Source organism: Manis javanica, chromosome 14 (genome assembly GCF_040802235.1).
Source record: "Manis javanica isolate MJ-LG chromosome 14, MJ_LKY, whole genome shotgun sequence".
NCBI lineage: Eukaryota > Metazoa > Chordata > Mammalia > Pholidota > Manidae > Manis > Manis javanica.
This window is the reverse complement of record NC_133169.1, coordinates 65,122,485-65,142,401: the sequence shown is the minus strand read 5'-3', so window position 1 is coordinate 65,142,401 and position 19,917 is coordinate 65,122,485. Positions and strand designations below refer to the sequence as shown.

General features: G+C 36.5%; 1 pseudogene; it reads right to left on the bottom strand.

The window, feature by feature from the left end:
* Positions 1-19,917, bottom strand: part of LOC140846042 (olfactory receptor 14A16-like) — a 36,527-nt pseudogene that overhangs the window by 1,322 nt on the left and 15,288 nt on the right.

Sequence of the window (19,917 nt, the reverse complement as noted above, 5' to 3'; positions counted from 1 at the left end):
CCCGTGACTAACAACGTTTGTTTCAGCACATCTTCCAAGATATTGAACAGTAAACAATTCTTTAAAAAACTGAATTACAGACCTTCCTCAATCTTATAAGCTATTTAACCTACATTCTGTCTACAAAATACTCAATCTGGAGATGTACTTACATTTAACATTTTAATATAGAGATAGACCTAACTGCGTTTTTCTCATTCATAATACTCAAATTATTTATCATAAAAGTAGGTGGTTTTATGCATATATGCATTATGGTTCTATGTGACACATATCCTGATTACCTTAGGTATCAAATCCTACAGGGTATGAACTGAGATTGTTGGCCTCATATTCATCAGTTTATCACTTCCTCCTATTATTTCCCATTTTATCTGACTTTTTCCCCATATTTAGTATGTTAAAAATTGTTTCTCCATAATCTTTTTTCTTTTTCATCATGTTTGAACTTCCAGTCCCACAATACATGAACTTGCAAGTATGATATTTTCCACGTTCACCTATTCCCCATCTATTTTACTGTCTCCTTCTATCCCTAACATAAGATGAATGCAAATAGGTGGTGGGGGAGAAGGGACCATTTATAGCAGGAGCTAAATTCAGTCTTGGTCTGCCGAGTGTAATTTTCCTCTTTTCGCAGTAACACATTGATACCTTCTGTTTGTACAGATTTTGTTCATCAACCTTCATGCAAATGTGGTTAAATATTAAGCCTTTACTATACAATATTCTATCACACACACTCTCCTTAGTCTAATTCTATAAAATATTATGTTCTACTTTTCTCCATGGTGCTGGACAATGTGAACATCTTCAGTAAATAATGGTTGTTAGGTTTGGGAAAGTAATAATATAAAGCAATTTTAATATATTAGTGGAAATAATTCCACATATTTTAATGAAAACAAAATAAAGTTTAGAATGTATTCCAAAGATGTAAAAATTTGGGGGTGACTTAAAATACCTGTTCATAATGATAAAATTAGATTTGATATACATATGCTGATGTCCCTGTTAAAATATTGTGAGTTCTTCATTTTGCAAGATCAGTAGCAGCCTCTCAGTGACAAACTAAGAAAAACCCAGGTGTTCATCATGATAAATAGATGTCCATATCTGTCCATCACTTCTACTGTGATATATTAAATGATTAAGAAATAATGCTTCATAGAGTCCTTGAAGATACAATATGACTCATATATGTCATTAATATTTTAGGGGTCAAAAAATATAACAGGCCTTTTTTGAAGACTCAGCATTGTTTTAATTTTAGTTTCATCTTGAGGGTCTTCATTATTTACTGTCTACTTCTCATTAATTATTTCATTTAAGATTTTATACACTTTCACTTTAGTATTCTTAATGCTAAATTCAGCACTAACAGATAGGAATGTAATACTCTAATAAAACCACTAAAAATCATAATTAGTGGAGCACCTTAAATTTAATAAAAATAATATTTTCTCCCACTGAAACTCACCTCAAAAAAGCTGATATTGTTAATTGAACAATTTGTGTACCACAGAATAAATTAATCCCTATAGATATTTTTTTAGTGTTCATTCATGTAAAATGAGTATTTTAACTACTGTTACTTTTTTTCAAATACAAAATGAAAATTTAAATCTAGAATACTTAATATTTAAAATGATTTTTCCAAAAAAATTATTTAACAATATACCTCCAAATCCTGGTACATACAACTTCCAGTTGTCTATTTAAGCTTTTTTTCTAGTGAAATTTACTGCCCTCACAAGGACAGAAGGATACATATCTCAACTGAGTAGAGATGATTAGATTTATTGCTTCCTCTGAAGAGTTGTATGATAATCAACTCTGGCTTCATTAATAACTCCGTCAAGAAAAAAACAGGAGACCTGAAGAGCTTGATCATTTTACCTCTCCTGATGAACTCTTGTGTATTTAACCATAATCCATGAGTTGTAATTTATCAAGCTGTTTTATTCCAAAGGGAATATAGTGTTGTTGTTTTCTCCATTAACCTGCTCAGTCAGAATCAGGCGGTACTAAATCTCACTCAATTATTAGTGTTATCAGTGTGCCATATTTTAACTTTGTTAGTGGTTTACATATCTCTGACAGGACTCCAGTTAATCTAGCATCCAACGTTTCATTTATTGAGTGCCTACTATGGGTCAGACTCAGTAGATTGCAATACGTCATTAAAAGCAATGCAGAGAGTCAAAGTCCAAAGGTGAGCGTGAATATACTGTCTCTCGCCAGGAGATGGAGGCCTTGGAGAGAGACTGGAGGAAGAGAATACAGTGCAGTCCCAAAGGGAGGGCCACTAACACCAGGTCAGTTAAGAGGACAGGCGGAGGTGTGACAGGTGAGCTTGGTGATCTCCGGGGGAGCAGGGAAACAAGAGACTAGAATATGAGTGAACAAAAAGATTTCATGATCAGAAATACTGCACTTCATGTGAAGCTGTTAATTTTTACTGTGAGAGGAAAGACACAGGTGCTTTTGAGTAGGAGAGAAGCATGTCATGTTATACTTAACCTTGATCCCTCTCTGGTAAGTGTAGACTGTAGAGAAAGTAGACTGGAAGGAAGAATGGATGCAAATACATGGAAAAGAAATATGTCCACAGATTATAAGAATTCCTATTGTTAATACTCTATACTACACCAAACCATCTACAGATTCAGTTTAATCCCTATCAAAATTAGAATGCCATTTTTCACAGAAATAGAAACTATCATAAATTAGTATGAAATAAAAAAAATACTCTGACTAGCAAAAGCAGCCTTGAAAAGAGGGACGAAGTTGGAAGCTCTCACTCTCTCATTGCAAGCATTCTTATCATAGTAATCAAAATAGTAAGTACTTGCATAAAAATAGATGCATAGATCAATGGAACATATGGGCTACCGAGAAATCAGTACACTTATATATATTCAAGAAATATTCATCAAGGGAGCCAAGAAGATGAAATGAAAAATGATATCCTCTTCTATTAACAGTGTGGGGAAAGTGGATAATTACATGAATAAAAGTACAATGGTCCCCTATTTTACAACACTCACAAAAACTAACTCAAGGTGGATTAAAGACATACACGTAAGATCTGATACCATAACACTCCTAGAAACCAGACCCAATAGCCGCCTTGACATTGGTCGAGGCAGGGTTTTTGGATATGACACCGAAAACATAAGCATCAAGACAAAAATAAACAACGAGGACTACCCTGAACAACAGCGCTTCTGCAGAGCAGAGAAACAGTAAAACGAAAAGCAATACATGGAAAGGGAAAAAATATTTGCAGACCGTCTACTTGACAAGGAATACATAAAATACATATATACAATGCAATAGCAAAAACAAAGCAAAAAAAATAAAGAAAAAATAGTTTAAAAATAGGTATCTGCCACAAAATGCAAATAAAATGAGGTATCACTTTATGATCTGTTAGAGGGCTATTACCGATAAAATAAGACACTAAGTGTTGGCAAGGATGTGTGGAGAAAAGGGAACCCTTGATGGGAATGTAAATTGGCACAGCCAGTGTGTAAGACACTGTGGACTTCACTCAAAAAATAAAACTACCATACAATTCACCAATCCCACTTCTGCCTATATACTTGAAAGAAATGCAAATATTTCATTCATTTCAGTACTACACCCATAACCAAGAAAGATGTGGCAACATCTAGATGCGGAAATCCTAAGTGTCCTTCAATGAATGATGGAAAAAGTGTGACTTCATATACATAATATATATTTGTATATATATATATATATATATGTAATGAAATATTATGCAGTTCTATATAAGGAAATTTTGGCTTTCTCAATAATTTGGATAGACCTTGGAGGCATTATACTGAGTGAAATAAGTGAGACATACAAAGAATAACACTCTATGGTTTTATTTATATGATGAGTCCAAAGAAGCTGAGCTTATAGAAATACAGCATCAAATGTTGATTGCTGGGTCTTGGATAAGGGAGAAATTTGGAGTAGTTGGTCAAATGGAGCAAATGCCCAGCTGTAAGACAAATAAAAGCCATTTTTCTAATGTACAATATCATGACTATAATTAACAATACTCTGTATATACTTGGGTGTTTTTAAGAAAGTAAGTCATATTATCACTATACACACACAAATAATAATTATGTGAGGAGTTGAAGGTGTTAACTAACCTTACATTAGGGACAATTTTTCAATATATTTGTGTCTATAACATTATACACCTTAAGTCTACTTACGTTTTGTTTCAATAATACCTAAATAAATCTAGGGAAAAATAATGCAAGAAGAAAAGGAGACACACTATGACAATTTCACTGCTATTGATACTAATTTTGATCACTCGCTTGAGATGGTGTCTGCCAACTTCTCCAGGAGTAATGATCAGTACTAGGTGGGAAGATACCTTGATACTAGACCTCTTGTTAAACTGAAAGTTATCATTCCATTTTTCAATCCCTTAAGTTATTTATATGCTATACACTCTCCTGAAATTCTGTGCAATGTTCTTAGTGGGTTTTTTTTTAGTGAATAACACATTTTTTATTAAGTTATCATTGATATACACTCTCATGAAGATTTCACATGAAAAACATTGTGGTTACTACATTCACCCATATTATAAAGTCCCCCCCATACCCCATTGCAGTCACTGCCCGTCAGTGTAGTAGATGCCACAGAGTCACTACTTGTCTTCTCTGTGCTACACTGTCTTCCCTGTGACCTCCCCACACACCATGTGTACTAATCATAATACCCCTCAATCCCCTTCTCTCTCCATCTCCACCCACCCTCCCTCTCCCCTCCCCTCCCTTTGGTAACCACTAGTCCCTACTTGGAGTCTGTGAGTCTGCTGCTCTTTTGTTCCTTCAGTTTCACTTTGTTGTTATACTCCACAAATGAGGGAAATCATTTGGTACTTGTCTTTCTTCACCTGGCTTATTTCACTGAGCATAATACCCTCTAAGTCCTTCTACGTTGTTGCAAATGGTAGTATATGTTTTCTTCTCATGGCTGAATAGTATCCCATTGTGTATATGTACCACAACTTCCTTATCCATTCATTGATTGATGTACACTTAGGTTGCTTCCATATCTTGGCTATTGTAAATAGTGCTGCTATAAACATAAGGGTGCATGTGTCTTTTTGAATCTGAGATCTTGCTTTCTTTGGGTAAATTCCTAAAAGTGGAGTTACTTGGTCATATGGTATTTCTATCTTTAGTTTTCAAAGAACCTCTATACTGATTGCACCAATTCATATTCACACCAACATTGTAGAAATGTTCCATTTTCTTCATATCCTCATCTTCAGTTTTAAATGCTTGTAGCAGTGAAAAGTGTTAATATAATGTCAGATTCTATATATTTTTTGAAACTGGAGCCAAGACAATTTGCTAATATGGAATGTGCAGTTAAGAAGGGATCCAAAAGAAACAACAAGTGTCCTTTGCTCTTCAGGAGGCAGGGATCTAGGGATCCCTGCACTATGGACATCATGCTTCTCCACACCTCTGGGGAGTCATACAGGAAGGGGACCCATGAGACCTGTTGTTGGAACACCACTCTGTCTCTCCTGCCTGTATGCACAGCTTCTCCTGGTTAATCTTCCTTTAGATGTATGTCACAACATGGAGCCTTATAATCCCTGAATGTATAAACACATGGCTCTGCAAACTCATTTTTCTGCCCCATATCTACTCTTTCAGAAGTGCTAAAAATCTTCCATGCCATCTGGAAATTATTAATCAGTGAAATCCTTTAGAGTTTAAAAATTTACCCTGCATGTCCATTCAAACATCATCATCTCCTTAAAGCACAGATTACATCCCACCCCGAAGTCCTCTCAAATGGTGTTGATATGTTTCTGGAAGAAGCACTTGCTGCCTAACTGAGGTCAGCAGATACGCTCAGGTATCACCATCTCAGGACATACCTGGGGAAAAGTAGTCCATGCCCTGCCATGACAGCCCACTATGAGCAATGTTGGGGTGAAGAGACACCATGGTAGAAAATACTGTCTCTGAACCCTAATGGAATGTTGGTTCACGACCTTAGAAGTTCTCCAGATGAAATTCAAACTGACCACCACTCAATGGAGGGCAAGGAAAAACTACAGAAAGAGTCAGGCCACTCCACGTAGGTAGGCTGCAGGTTTGATAAGCAAAGGAACTTACATACATTGTTATTCTTGGGTGGCTGCAAGATGAATACATGTCTGTGCCTGCCCACTTGTTTCTTAAAAGTGTACACAGAGGTCTTAATGGCTTCAGGAATTTATAGGATCCAGGTGGTCTCAATAACACTAATCTGTCATGGTTGTATTCTTGAATCAGCACCTACAGTGGGAAGGTGGCACAATCTAAGGAGACAGGCAAGAGAGAAGCCTTCCACTTCCCAGTTTCAGCTTTTTCATCAATAGCAGTTATACCCTCTCCATGACCTCCTCTAATACGAGGTAGGGAAAAGCTTTGTTGACTCACCCTCTGCCCAATCCTGCTTCTTTCTAATTCTTTCCACTGGTGGTGTTGATTTCTGGAGTATATCCATCTCAATTTAATATCTGTGTCCAGGCAACCCATCCTGCAACACAGGAGGGGACTGCTTTCTCTTTAACTCCCTTCTATCACTCAGTCTAAGGAGGAACATGCCTGCCTTACGGTCCATCACCAGTTCTAGATCCTTCTCCCTCCTTCTTCCAGGGGGGATGAGTTGCTTGAAATTTTTTTAATTTTTTAAAATTTTGTTATCATTAATCAACAATTACATGGAGGACATTATGTTTACTAGGCTCTCCCCTACCCCAAGTCCCCCCCACAAACCCCATTACAGTCACTGTCTATAAGTATGGTAAGATGTTGTAGAATCACTACTTGTCTTCTCTGTGTTGCAAAGCCCTCCCCTTTACCCCACAACCCACATTATACATGCTAAGCATAATGACCCCTTTCTTCTTCCTCACACTTATCCCTCCCTACTCTCCCATTCTCCCCAGTCTCTTTCCCTTTGGTAGCTGTTAGTCCATTTTTGGGCTCTGTGATTCTGCTGCTGTTTTGTACCTTCAGCTTTTCTTTTGTTCTTATACTCCACATATGAGTGAAATCATTTGATACTTGTCTATCTCTGCCTGGCTTATTTCACTGAGCATAATACCCTCTAGCTCCATCCATGTTGTTGCGAATGGTAGGATCTGTTTTTTTCTTATGGCTGAGTAATACTCCATTGTGTATATGTTCCACATCTTCTCTATCCATTCATCTACTGATGTTCACTTAGGTTGCTTCCATTTCTTGGCTATTGTAAATAGTGCTGCAATAAACATAGGGGTGCATTTGTCTTTCTCAAACTGGAGTGCTGCATTCTTAGGGTAAATTCCTAGAAGTGGAATTCCTGGTCAAATGGTAAGTCTATTTTGAGCATTTTGAGGAACTTCCATATTGCTTTCCACAATGGTTGAACTAATTTACATTCCCACCAGCAGTGTAGGAGGGTTCCCCTTTCTCCACAAGTTCGCTAACATTTATCATTGTTTGTCTTTTGGACACTAACGTGGTTGCTACCTGTGAACATAGAAAGATGTTACAGACCCATTGACTATATTCTTCATGTTGTATTACTATCCCTTTGATCAACTTAGATTATGATTGAGAATTTTTTGTCCTCTTTTATCCCCCTCACTCTTCCAATCCATCCATGCCAATTGCTCCCCCATGGTAACCACTAGTCACTTCTCCGTGTTCCTGAGTATGCTGTTGTTTATTCTGTTTTGCTTTGTTAACAAAATAAGTTAAGACATATGGTATTTACTTGACTGTATTCACACATATTTTGTAAATTTATTTACTTATTAACTACTATTGAACCATGAACCATATGAGGATTTGTGCTTTCTCAAGTTTTATGAAACATGTTTCAAATATCATCTCTAAAAATGGACTTTTGCATTTTAATTAACCTCAGTGGACTGGCCAAAATATCTGCAGAAAACAAGGTATTGAAGAGCCTTTTGCATTTCAGAAAGGTGAAATTACTAGTCTCCCGGGGATTCCCAGGGGTACAAATAAAACATTGCCTTTCAGGAAGGGATCACCTAGTATAACAGAAGAGCCCAAAGCATGTTATCTCATGTGACTTAGAATAAAAGTCCTTTCACCTTCAAGGAAGGACTCTCTGGTGTGCCTAATGAAGGAAATTGATGAGTATGATATTGGCCTTTACCGATGCAAGTCTTTGTGAGAAATGCTGATATGTGGGAGAGAGACCTCATGTCTCAGTCATCAGCATATCTGTGTTTACCCTTCCTGCTCATTCCTTATTGGGACTCTATTTTGATTTTTATACCCCATTGGACAAAACAGATTTTTTTAAAGGCATATAGACAGTATTTAATATTTTAGCTTTATTGTTTTTCTTATACCTTGATTATTTCATTTGATTAACTAATAAGCACTCTTCAAGGTAAAAGCTTTGTATATGAGTTGTGCATATTTAATTCAGTAAACCAATTTATACCACATATTTACAGCATATAAGGACATAATTGCTCTCACAAATTTGTTTCTAGCATCATCTTACCCCTTTGCAATTGACTACAGGTGTCTGAAGTATGTTAGCAGATATAGACAACCTGACCATCTTCACAGAATTCCTCCTGATGGACGTCTCAAGCTCCCGGGAGCTCAAAATCTTGCAAGGTTTGATATTCTTAGTGATTTATCTGGGTGCCCTGGCTGGAAATCTAGCGACATTTACCATCATTGTTATAGATCCACATCTTCACTTCCTCATATACTTTTTTTATGGGCAATTTATTCTTTATAGATTTTGGATACAACTCAGTTACTGTTCCCAATTCCATCACAAATTCTTTGTTGGGTCATAAAATGATTTCTCTTGGAGCATGGGCTGCCCAGACTTTCCTATATATTTTCTTTGGATCTGCAGAGATCTTCTTCCTTGTGGTCATGTCCTGTGACCGCTACGTTGCCATCTGTCACCCTCTCACTATGGGTCCACTGTGAGCCCCCGTTTCTGCACACAGGCATCATGTGGCTCATGGGCCAGTGGGATGGTCTATTCTGCTGTCCACACAGGGACCATGTTCACTCATCCCTTCACAAAGTCCAATGAGGTTCACCAGTTTTTCTATGATGTACATAAAATTATGAGCATTTCATCTCAGGCTGTGCAATTTTCTGAGTTTGTGGCCCTCGCTGTCAGTGTCTGCATTAAATTATTTTGCTTTGTTATCTTATTTGCCTCATATGTTCACATTTTTTCAACTGTGCTGCACATGCATTCTGTGGAAGCCCAGAACAAAGCTTTGTCCACCTGTTCCCCTCAGATAGCTACACTTACTCTGTTTATAATTACAGGATTGTTTGCTTCCTTAGGACCTGTTTCAAAGTCATCAAACATTCAAACAGCTATGTTCTACTCCATGGTGTCCATCTTAGTCTATCCCATCATATTTAGCCTGAGGAACAGGGAGATTAAGTCTGATGTGCAGAGAATGTTAAAGAAAGCTTTCCAGTTCCATAGAAGTGATTTTATTCCTTAACCAGAAATTAATGTTGCTCTAATCAATGTGGGAAAATATGTATAATAATATTAATTTTAAATTTATAATTACATATTAGTAGTGTGGTCATATAACAAAAGAGAGATGGACATATTAATAAATTTGAAGTAAATCATGTGAACAAAGTACCTGTTTGAATAAAATGAGCTATTATCTCTTGTAGCCACTGTTTTTAAACACTAATTCTTATGCAGTATGTAGTGGTATTTTATGTAGTTTCATTCTGATGATTTTGCAAGTGAATAAAGATCTAAAATGATAAATTTATTTCCCCACATGTGAACTGATTTTTTGTAAAGCTGAGATGAAAAATCATTTCTGTTTTTCTGTAAGATAATCCATACCTGTAATTTTTCACCTTATCCATTTATTTCAGTGTATTTTCACATTCCATGGATGAACATAAACGATGTAATTTTATTAGATACCTATAGAAAATAATACTTGGATCTGTTAATATGCCCATCATATGCATAAACATGCACCACATAAATCCTTTTTCAGATTGTCCAACTCTCATAGACTTAGCAAAGTGAAAGTTAATAATTAGTATGCGTACTAGGAAACCCTGAATAGCTCCTTATAGACATATAAAACAAAGCATCATAAAATAGCATTTATCATTGCAAACATATAATTGTGATAGTGTTTTAATTAATGCTTAAAAGACGTATTAATCATTTATAAGACAAAGAAGAAAAACATGGAGATAAGTTAATTGAACTCAGTCATTGACCTTCCTTCACATGGAACCCATTCGCATGTGATGGGGTGAGACACAGGGAAATACAAATTTTGGGCCAGGAGAATGTAGCCATTATGGCAGACAGGAGAGAAAATACAGCTTAACACACATTGCATGATTCCTATTAGAGAAAAAATATTTATTGTTCTCTGTAACCTTTAGAAGTTTTGGTGAAATTCTATGTATAATTCCTATTTCAGTGTTGAGTTAAATATTTTTATTCCAGCGGAGCGGAGGAACTCATATTTATAAAAAGACATACGATTTCTATGATTTCCAGATATACAGAAACCTTGATCTTGCCTAAAATTAAATATTAAATTGAACTAGCTATGGCATTTCATCATCTACAGCCCTAACTGAACAAACTCAAAGAGATAACTCCTTCCTGTTTAGTTGTTACATAAGTCAGAATTCATACTCAATATGACCATCTGTTTTTGTTGTGTGATCCATTCATTCTAATAAATATTACTAAAAATATATCTCATGTCTCTTTTGTTTTAACCCAAAGGGATTGTTGTAGTTGCTGAGTATAACTGTTTAATTTATTCTTCCTACAGCATTGCACCTCATAGGACTCACCACATTTCATTTATTCATACCCTAACCAGTGAATATCTACCTTATTCCAACTCACCTACACTAAAAGATTTTGTTAAAAAAGATCTCCACCCATTTCTACTCCATTCCTATTCCTCTATATGATGATTACTGCACATCCTTAGAAAATTGGAAACCCAGTTTTCCAGTTGTTGTCATTTATGTGTTAATAAAATTTCATCTCAGTTGTATTTCAGAATATTAGAGAATTAGAATTTCTTTTAAATGATATACATATTGTACTTAAAATATGTGAGGGAGTTGCTTTATAATTATGTAAAGCTAGTTTTGTACCCATTTTTATTGAATTATTGAATTTCTGATCATATCACTGTGATTTGAAAATGTTAGTATATATATTGATTTGTTAATAATATGTATATTCCTTTCTCACTTCGAAGAAAGAGAAGCAATTCCTATATTTACATGTCTATTTAAGTGGTGGTGTCTTCTCTTTGAAGAAAGAAGTTTTATTACCATTAAATTTTTTATCTGAATTTTCTGTTTCAATATTATTTGAGAAATTTTTATCAACCCAAGAGCATAAACATATCTAATTTGTTATTTTCTCTGAGATTGTACTGTTTACAGTTTGATTTTAATAATTCAAACTCCAGCACTTTAGAGCAGAAAGAATGCAGGTGATTATATAAGTGATTTATCTCCTAATGATGATACAGTTTTATTTGTCACTATATGCAAATCCACTTTTCTTTTGCTCTGGGAAAACCCTTAATTAAATATAAATTTACCTCGAATGCATACACTTATTTATGAGCATTTTATGTTCATTTTATATATTTACTTCTCCATCAAAGTATTAGTCTAGCTATCTAGAGCTACTGAAGAAACATTAATTTTATTTATATACTTGTTCTTTTTCAAGTTGAGTAGTACCCGGAATACTCTGGGAAAACTGATTTTATAAATATGAGGTATTATAGTCTTTTTTCAGATAATACTTAGGCATGGAATAAATACATATTAATTGCAAAATTGAAATATAGAAAGAAATGATATATTTTAATGTCTCTCCATAAAGAAGATCCAAATTTCCTGAAAATAATTGCACATTTGTATGTATTTATTCTAAACTTGATTTCTTTCTAATTTTAAAGGTACACTTGAACACTTTCATTAAATACACTGTTTGGTACAGTGCTAATAGAATCCATTTATGCATGGTGAAAAATGCATTGTTATATCAAACCTTCCCTCTCCTAAGATGTACCTACTATGTGCTTAGCAATATAGAGTTGGAGAAGGGAACATGTTCATCTTCTCAACTTTTTATTATTCTAAATGTTATCTATTTACTAGCTTCTATTTAGGCATTAACAGACTTATAGCAGGAGAAGATAGCAGGTATAGAAAGATAAAGAAAATTCTAAATGGCTATTTTACTGGTAATTGTCACTGAAGCTCTATGTGTATGATCAGTACACATTTGAAGACCTTATTCCAATGTTACGCTATTTATTCACATACATTAGCATACATTTTTATCAGGTTTATTGAGTGATAACTGAAAGCCATGATGTGGAAGAAACCAAACTTCCATTGAGAGATGAATGGATAAAGAACAGTGTCATGTATATACAATGGAATATTACTAAGCCATAAATGAAAGAAATCTTGCCATTTGTGACATCATGGAACTATCTAGAGGATATAATGCTATGTATAACAAGCCAGGCACAGAATGACAAGTACCATATGATTTTATTTACATGTGGAAATGAAAATAAAAACAATACCAAATGAGCAAAATAGCGGTACACTCATAAACACTGGGAAGTGACTGGTTGTTACCATGGCAGAGGGTTGGGATGGGGGTTGTGGAAGTTGAGGGAGATAAAGTGGAACAAAAATTCTTAATCATAATGTAATTTCGTGAATCAGACATCTTGTGGATGGTAATACAGCATGGAGAATACATCTAATGATTCTGTAACACATTCCTATATGGGAAAATCATAACCGCACTGGTCGGGGTGAGGATTTAATAATATGGGTAACTGTTGAACTACCATGTTGTATACTTGGAACTAATATAAGATTGTATATCGATTATACTTCAGTTAATTAAAAGAAAAGTGACATTGTGTAAATTTACAGTGCAAACCAAGAAAATTTAAAACCATATATGAGGTGAATGACAACTGCAATAATGTTGCTAAGCACATTATCCCACATAATTACATATTTTTGTTGTTTGACATCTTTTAGAATTTACTCTCAACAACTTTCAATTATATAATATAGTATGGTTAATTACATACAACATGCTGTACATTAGATCCCCAGGACCTATGATTTCTTTACTAGATATATCAATTTTAATAAAATCAGAGAGCTGTGTAACCACTACCACAATCAAGATACAGAACATGTCCACCACCTTCCAAAATTTCCCTGTGCACTTTCTGTAGGACATTCCTTTTTCCCTCCTTACCACGGCAACCATTCATTTCTTTCTGACCCTGTAGGTTTGCCTTTTCCAGAATACTGTAATTATAATCATGAAGTATGTAATCTTTTCTTTAAATTTAACTTTTTATTTTAAGATAATTGTAAAATTCACATGCTGTTGTGAATATTCACCCTAATGGTAATGTCATAAAAACTACAGTGAGGGCGGAGCCAAGATGGCGGCGCAAGTAGGACAGTGGGAATCTCCTCTGAAAAACATATGTACTTTTGAAAATACAACAAATACAACTAATCCCAAAAGATAGACCAGAAGACACAGGACAATAGCCAGACTACATCCACTCCTGCAAGAACCCAGCGCCTGGTGAAATGGGTAAGATACAAGCCCCAGCCCGGTGAGACTCAAGCGCCCCTCACCACAGCTCCTGGCAGGAGGAGAGGACTCGGAGTGGGGAGGAAGAGGGAGCCCAGTACTGCTAAACACCCAGCCACAGCAATCTGTACTAGAGCACATACAGTGCATGCGTGGGGTGCTGGAAACTAAGGAAGCAGGACAGTAGGACCTGTGAGTGGGTCTCAAAGGCAGCACCCCTGTGACAAAGAAAAGCGAGTGCTTTTTGAAAGTCCAAAAGGGACATGGATCCCAGAGCTTGACGGAAGCATCACAGGTCACAGTCCAGCAGCTGGAAATTCGAGGGAACTCTGGGCACACTAACCTCCTGAGCAACACCTCTGAGAACCCTCATGGAGGAAAACAGCCAAACAGCCACCCGTCCATTACCCTTCTGGGGCCCCAACATAGCAGAGCAGCAGCCTGAGGCTGGCCACACCCACAGCAAGGGAGCTTCCTCCATACTGGCCGGCAAGATACAAAGACACAGTCTACACGCAATTGCACAGCACAAGCCACTAGGGGTCACAGTTGTCATAGTAAAGAAAGGCCAGAAGCCAAGTGGAATGAGGCTTGGCTCTCCCAGGTGATAGATGCGTCAATAGCACTCCACTGCACCTATCAACATGAAAAGGCAAAAAAAATTTCATCCAGACAAGACTAACCCAGACAGCTTTGACATGTTCTACATCTTCCCCTGAGAAGGAACCTGGGGAGATAGATTTAACCAGACTTCCTGAAAAGAATTAAAAAAAGAAAGTCATAACCATGCTGATGGACTTGCACAGAAATATGCAAGAACTAAGGAAAGAGAATATAGAAATAAAACAAGCTCTGGAAGGACTTCAAAACAGAATGGACGAGATGCAACAGACCATTAGTGGACTAGAAAACAGAGAACAGGAATGGAGAGAAGCTGATGCAGAGAGAGATAAAAGGATCTCCTGGAATGAAAGAATTTTAAGAGAACTGTGTGACCAACTGAAAAGGAACAATATATGCATTATAGGGGTACCAGAAGAAGAAGAGAGAGAAAAAGGGATAGAAAGTGTCTTTGAAGAAATAATTGCTGAAAACTACCCCAAATTTGGGGAGGAAATGGCATCTCAGACCACAGGGGTACACAGAACTCCCATAACAAGGGATCCAAGGAGGGAAACACCAAGACACCTAATAATTAAAATGGCAAAGATCAAAGACAAGGACAAAGTATTAAAGGCAGTGAGAGCTACAAAAGAAAACCCATCAGGCTAACATCAGACTTCTCAACAGAAACCCTACAGGACAGAAGAGAATGGCATGATATACTTAATGCAATGAAACAGAAGGGCCTTGAACCAAGAATACTGTATCCAGCAAGATTATCATTTAAATATGCAGGAGGGATTAAACAATTCCCAGAGAAGCAAAAGTTGAGGGAATTTGCTTCCCACAAACCACCTCTACAGGGCATCTTACTGGGAGAGCTCTAGATGGGAGCACTCCTAAAAAGAGCACAGAACAAAACACACAACATATGAAGAAGGGAGGAGGAGGAATAAGAAGGGTGGGAAATAAAGAATCATCAGACCATGTTTATAATAGCTCAATAAGCGAGTTAAGTTAGACAGTAAGATAGTAAAGAAGCTAACCTTGAACCTTTGGTAACCACAAACTTAAAGCCTGCAATGGCAATAAGTACATGCCTTTCAATAATCACCCTAAATGTAAATGGACTGAATGTACCAATCAAAAGACACAGAGAAAAAGAATGGATAAAAAAGAAAGACCCATCCATACAGTGCTTACAAGAGACTCATCTCAAACCCAAAGACATGCACAGACTTAAAGTCAAGAGATGGAAAAAGATATTTCATGCAAACAACAGAGAAAAAAACAGGTGTTGCAATAGTAGTATCAAACAAAAAAGACTTCAAAATAAAGCAAGTAACAATAGATAAAGAAGGACATTACATAATGATAAAGGGCTCAGTCCAACAATAGGATATAACCATTATAAACATATATGCACCCAATACAGGAGCACCAACATATGTGAAACAAATACTAACAGAATTAAAGGTGGAAATAGAATGCAATGCATTCATTCTGAGAGACTTAAACACACTAATCACTCCAAAGGACACATCCACCAGACAGAAAATAAGTAAGGCCACAGAGGCACTGAACAACACACTAGAACAGACGGACCTAATAGACATCTACAGAACTCTACATCCAAAAGCAACAGGATAAACATTCTTCTCAAGTGCACATGGAACATTCTCCAGAATAGACCACATACTAGGCCACAAAAAGAAGAGCCTCAGTAAGTTCCAAAAGACTGAAATCCTACCAACCAACTTTTCAGACCGCAAAGACATAAAACTAGAAATAAATTGTACAAAGAAAGCAAAATGACTCACAAACACATGGAGGCTTAACAACACGCTCCTACATAATCAATGGGTAAATGACCAAATCAAAATTGAGATCCAGCAATATATGGAAACAAATGACAACAAAACACAAAGCCCCAAGTACTGTGGGATACAGCAAAAGCAGTCTTAAGAGGAAAGTATATAGCAATCCAGGCATATTTAAAGAAGGAAGAACAATCCCAAATGAATGGTCTAATGTCACAATTACTGAAATTAGATAAAGAAGAACAAATGGGGCCAAAGGTCAGCATAAGGAGGGACATATTAAAGATCAGAGAATAAATAAATAAAATTGAGAAAAATAAAACAATAGCAAAAATCGATGAAATCAAGAGCTGGTTCTTTGAGAAAATAAACAAAATAGATAATCCTCTAGCCAGACTTATTAATAGGAAAAGAGTGTCAACACAAATCAACAGAATCAGAAACAATAAAGGAAAAATCACTATGGAACCCACAGAAATATAAAAAATTATTAGAGAGTACTATGAAAACCTGTAAGCTAACAAGCTGGGAAACCTAGGAGAAATGGACTTCCTAGAAAAATACAACCTTCCAAGACTGACCCAGAAAGAAACAGAAAATCTAAACATGCTAATTACCAGCAACGAAATTGAAGCGGTAATCAAAAAACTACCAAAGAACAAAACCCCCGGGCCAGATGGATTTACCTTGGAATTTTATCAGACTTACAGAGAAGACAAAATACCCATTCTCCTTAAAGTTTTCCAAAAAATAGAAGAGGAGGGAATACTTCCAAACTCATTCTATGAAGCCAACATCACCCTAATAAGAAAACCAGGCAAAGGTCCCAACAAAAAAGAAAACTACAGACCAATATCCCTGATGAATGTAGATGCAAAAATACTCAACAAAATATTAGCAAACCGAATTCAAAAATACATCAGAAGTATCATACACCATGACCAAGTGGGATTAGTCCCAGGGATGCAAGGATGGTACAACATTCCAAACTCCATCAACATCATCCACCACATCAAAAAAAAGAAAGACAAAAAACCACATGATCATCTCCATAGATGCTGAAAAAGCATTCGATAAAATTCAACATCCATTCATGATAAAAACTCTCAAAAAAATGGGTATAGAGCGCAAGTACCTCAACACAATAAAGGCAATTTATGACAAACCCACAGCCAACATCATACTGAACAGCAAGAACCTGAAAGCTTCTCCTCAGTGATCGGGAACAAGACAGGGATGCCCACTATCCCCACTGTTATTCAACATTGTACTGGAAGTCCTAGCCACGGCAATTAGACAAAACAAAGAAATACAAGGAATCCAGATTGCTAAAGAAGATGTTAAACTGTCAATATTTTCAGATGACATGATATTGTACATAAAAAACCCTAAAGACTCCACTCCGAAACTACTAGAGCTAATATCGGAATTCAGCAAGTTGCAGGATACAAAATTAACACACAGAAATCTGTGGCTTTCCTATACACTAAGAATAAAATAATAGAAAGAGAAATCAGCAAGACAATTCCATTCACAATAGCATCAAGAAGAATAAAATACCTAGGTATAAACCTAACCAAGGAAGTGAAAGACCTACACCCTGAAAACTATAAGACACTCTTAAGAGAAATTAAAGAGGTCACTAACAAATGGAAACTCAAACCATATCATCAAAATGACCATCGTGACCAAAGCAATATACAGATTCGATTCAATCTCTATCAAACTACCAACTGCATTCTTTAATGAACTGGAACAAATAGTTCAAAAATTCATATGGAAACACCAAACACCCAGAATAGCTAAAGCAATCCTGAGAAGGAATAATAAAGTGGGAGGTATCTCACTCCCCAACTTCAGGCTCTACTACAAAGCCACAGTAATCAACACAATTTTGTACTGGCACAAAAACAGAGGCACAGACCAGTGGAAGAGAATAGAGAGTCCAAACATTAACCCAAACATATCTGGTCAACTAATATCTGATAAAGGGGCCATTGACATTCAATGGGGGAAATGACAGTCTCTTCAACAGATGATGCTGGCAAAACTGGACAGCTACATGTAAGAGAATGAAACTATATCACTGTCTAGCCCCATACACAAAAGTAAATTCGAAATGGATCAAAGACTTGAATGTAAGTCATGAAACCATAAAACTCTTAGAAAAAAACATAGGCAAAAATCTCCTAGACATAAAGCTGAGTGACCTCTTCTTGAACATATCTCCCCGGGCAAGGGAAACAAATGCAAAAATGAACAAATGGGACTGTATCAAGCTGAAACAATTCTGTACAGCAAATGACACCATCAATAGAACAAAAAGGTATCCTACAGTATTGGGAGAGTATATTCGTAAATGAGAGATCCGACAAAGGGTTGACATCCAAAATATGTAAAGAGCTCACACACCTCAACAAACGAAAATCAAATAACCCAATTAAGAAATGGGCAGAGGAGCTGAATAGACTGTTTGCTAAAGAAGAAATTCAGATGGCTAACAGACACATGAAAATATGCTCCACATCGCTTGTCATCAGATAAATGCAAATTAAAACCACAATGAGATATCATCTCACACCAGTAAGGATGGCTACCATCCAAAAGACAAACAACAACAAATGTTGGCGAGGTTGTGGAGCAAGGGGAACCTTCCTACACTGCTAGTGTGAATGTAAATTAGTTCAACCATTTTGGAAAGCAGTATGGAGGTTCCTCAAAATGCTCAAAATATAAATACCATTTGTCCCAGTAATTCCGGTTCTAGGAATTTACCCCTACAATGCAGCACTCCAGTTTGAAAAGACAGATGCACCCCTATGTTTATCGCTGCACCCTTATGCAACCTAAATGTCCATCAGTAGATGAATGGATAGAGAAGATGTGGTACATATGCACAATGGAATATTACTCAGCCATAAGAAAAAAACAGATCCTACCATTCGCAACAACATGGATGGAGCTAGAGGGTATTATGCTCAGTGAAATAAGCCAGGCAGAGATAGACAAGTACCAAATGATTTCACTCTTATGTGGAGTATAAGAACAAAAGAAAACTGAAGGAACAAAACAGCCGCAGAAGCACAGAACCAAAGAATGGACTAAGAGTTGCCAAAGGGAAAGGGATTCTGGAGGAGAGGTGGAAAGGGAGGGACGAGGGTGGGAAACATAGAAAGGGGACATTACAATTAGCATGTATAGTATGGGGGTCACGGAGAGGGCTGTGCAACACAGAGAAGACAAGTAGTGATTTTACAGCATCTTACTATGTTGATGGACAGTGACTGTGAACGGGGATGTGGGAGGTACTGGGTGAAGGGTGTAGCCTAGTAAACTTTATGGCCTTCATATAATTGTATATTAATGATACCAAAATAAAATTTAAAAAAATTAAAAAAAGTATAGTGAAGTATCAGAAGCAGGATTAGCTTTGATACAGTCAAGGTACAGAACATTTCCATCATGACAAAGAATCCTCCTGTTGCCCTTTTATAGCCACGCCTACTTCCCTCCCTCCCAAGACCCTAATCCTCACCCCTCGGCATCTACTAATTTGATCTTTGTTTCTAATTTTGTCATTTCAAGATTGTCCTATAAATAGAATCATGCAGTGTGTGTGTAGTACTTTGGGACTGGATTTTTCTTTTCTTTTTATTTATGGTATCATTGACATACAATCTTATGAAAGTTTCTCATAAGCAACACTGTGGTATCAACATTCATCCATATTATCAAGTTGCCCCACACCCCACTGCAATAA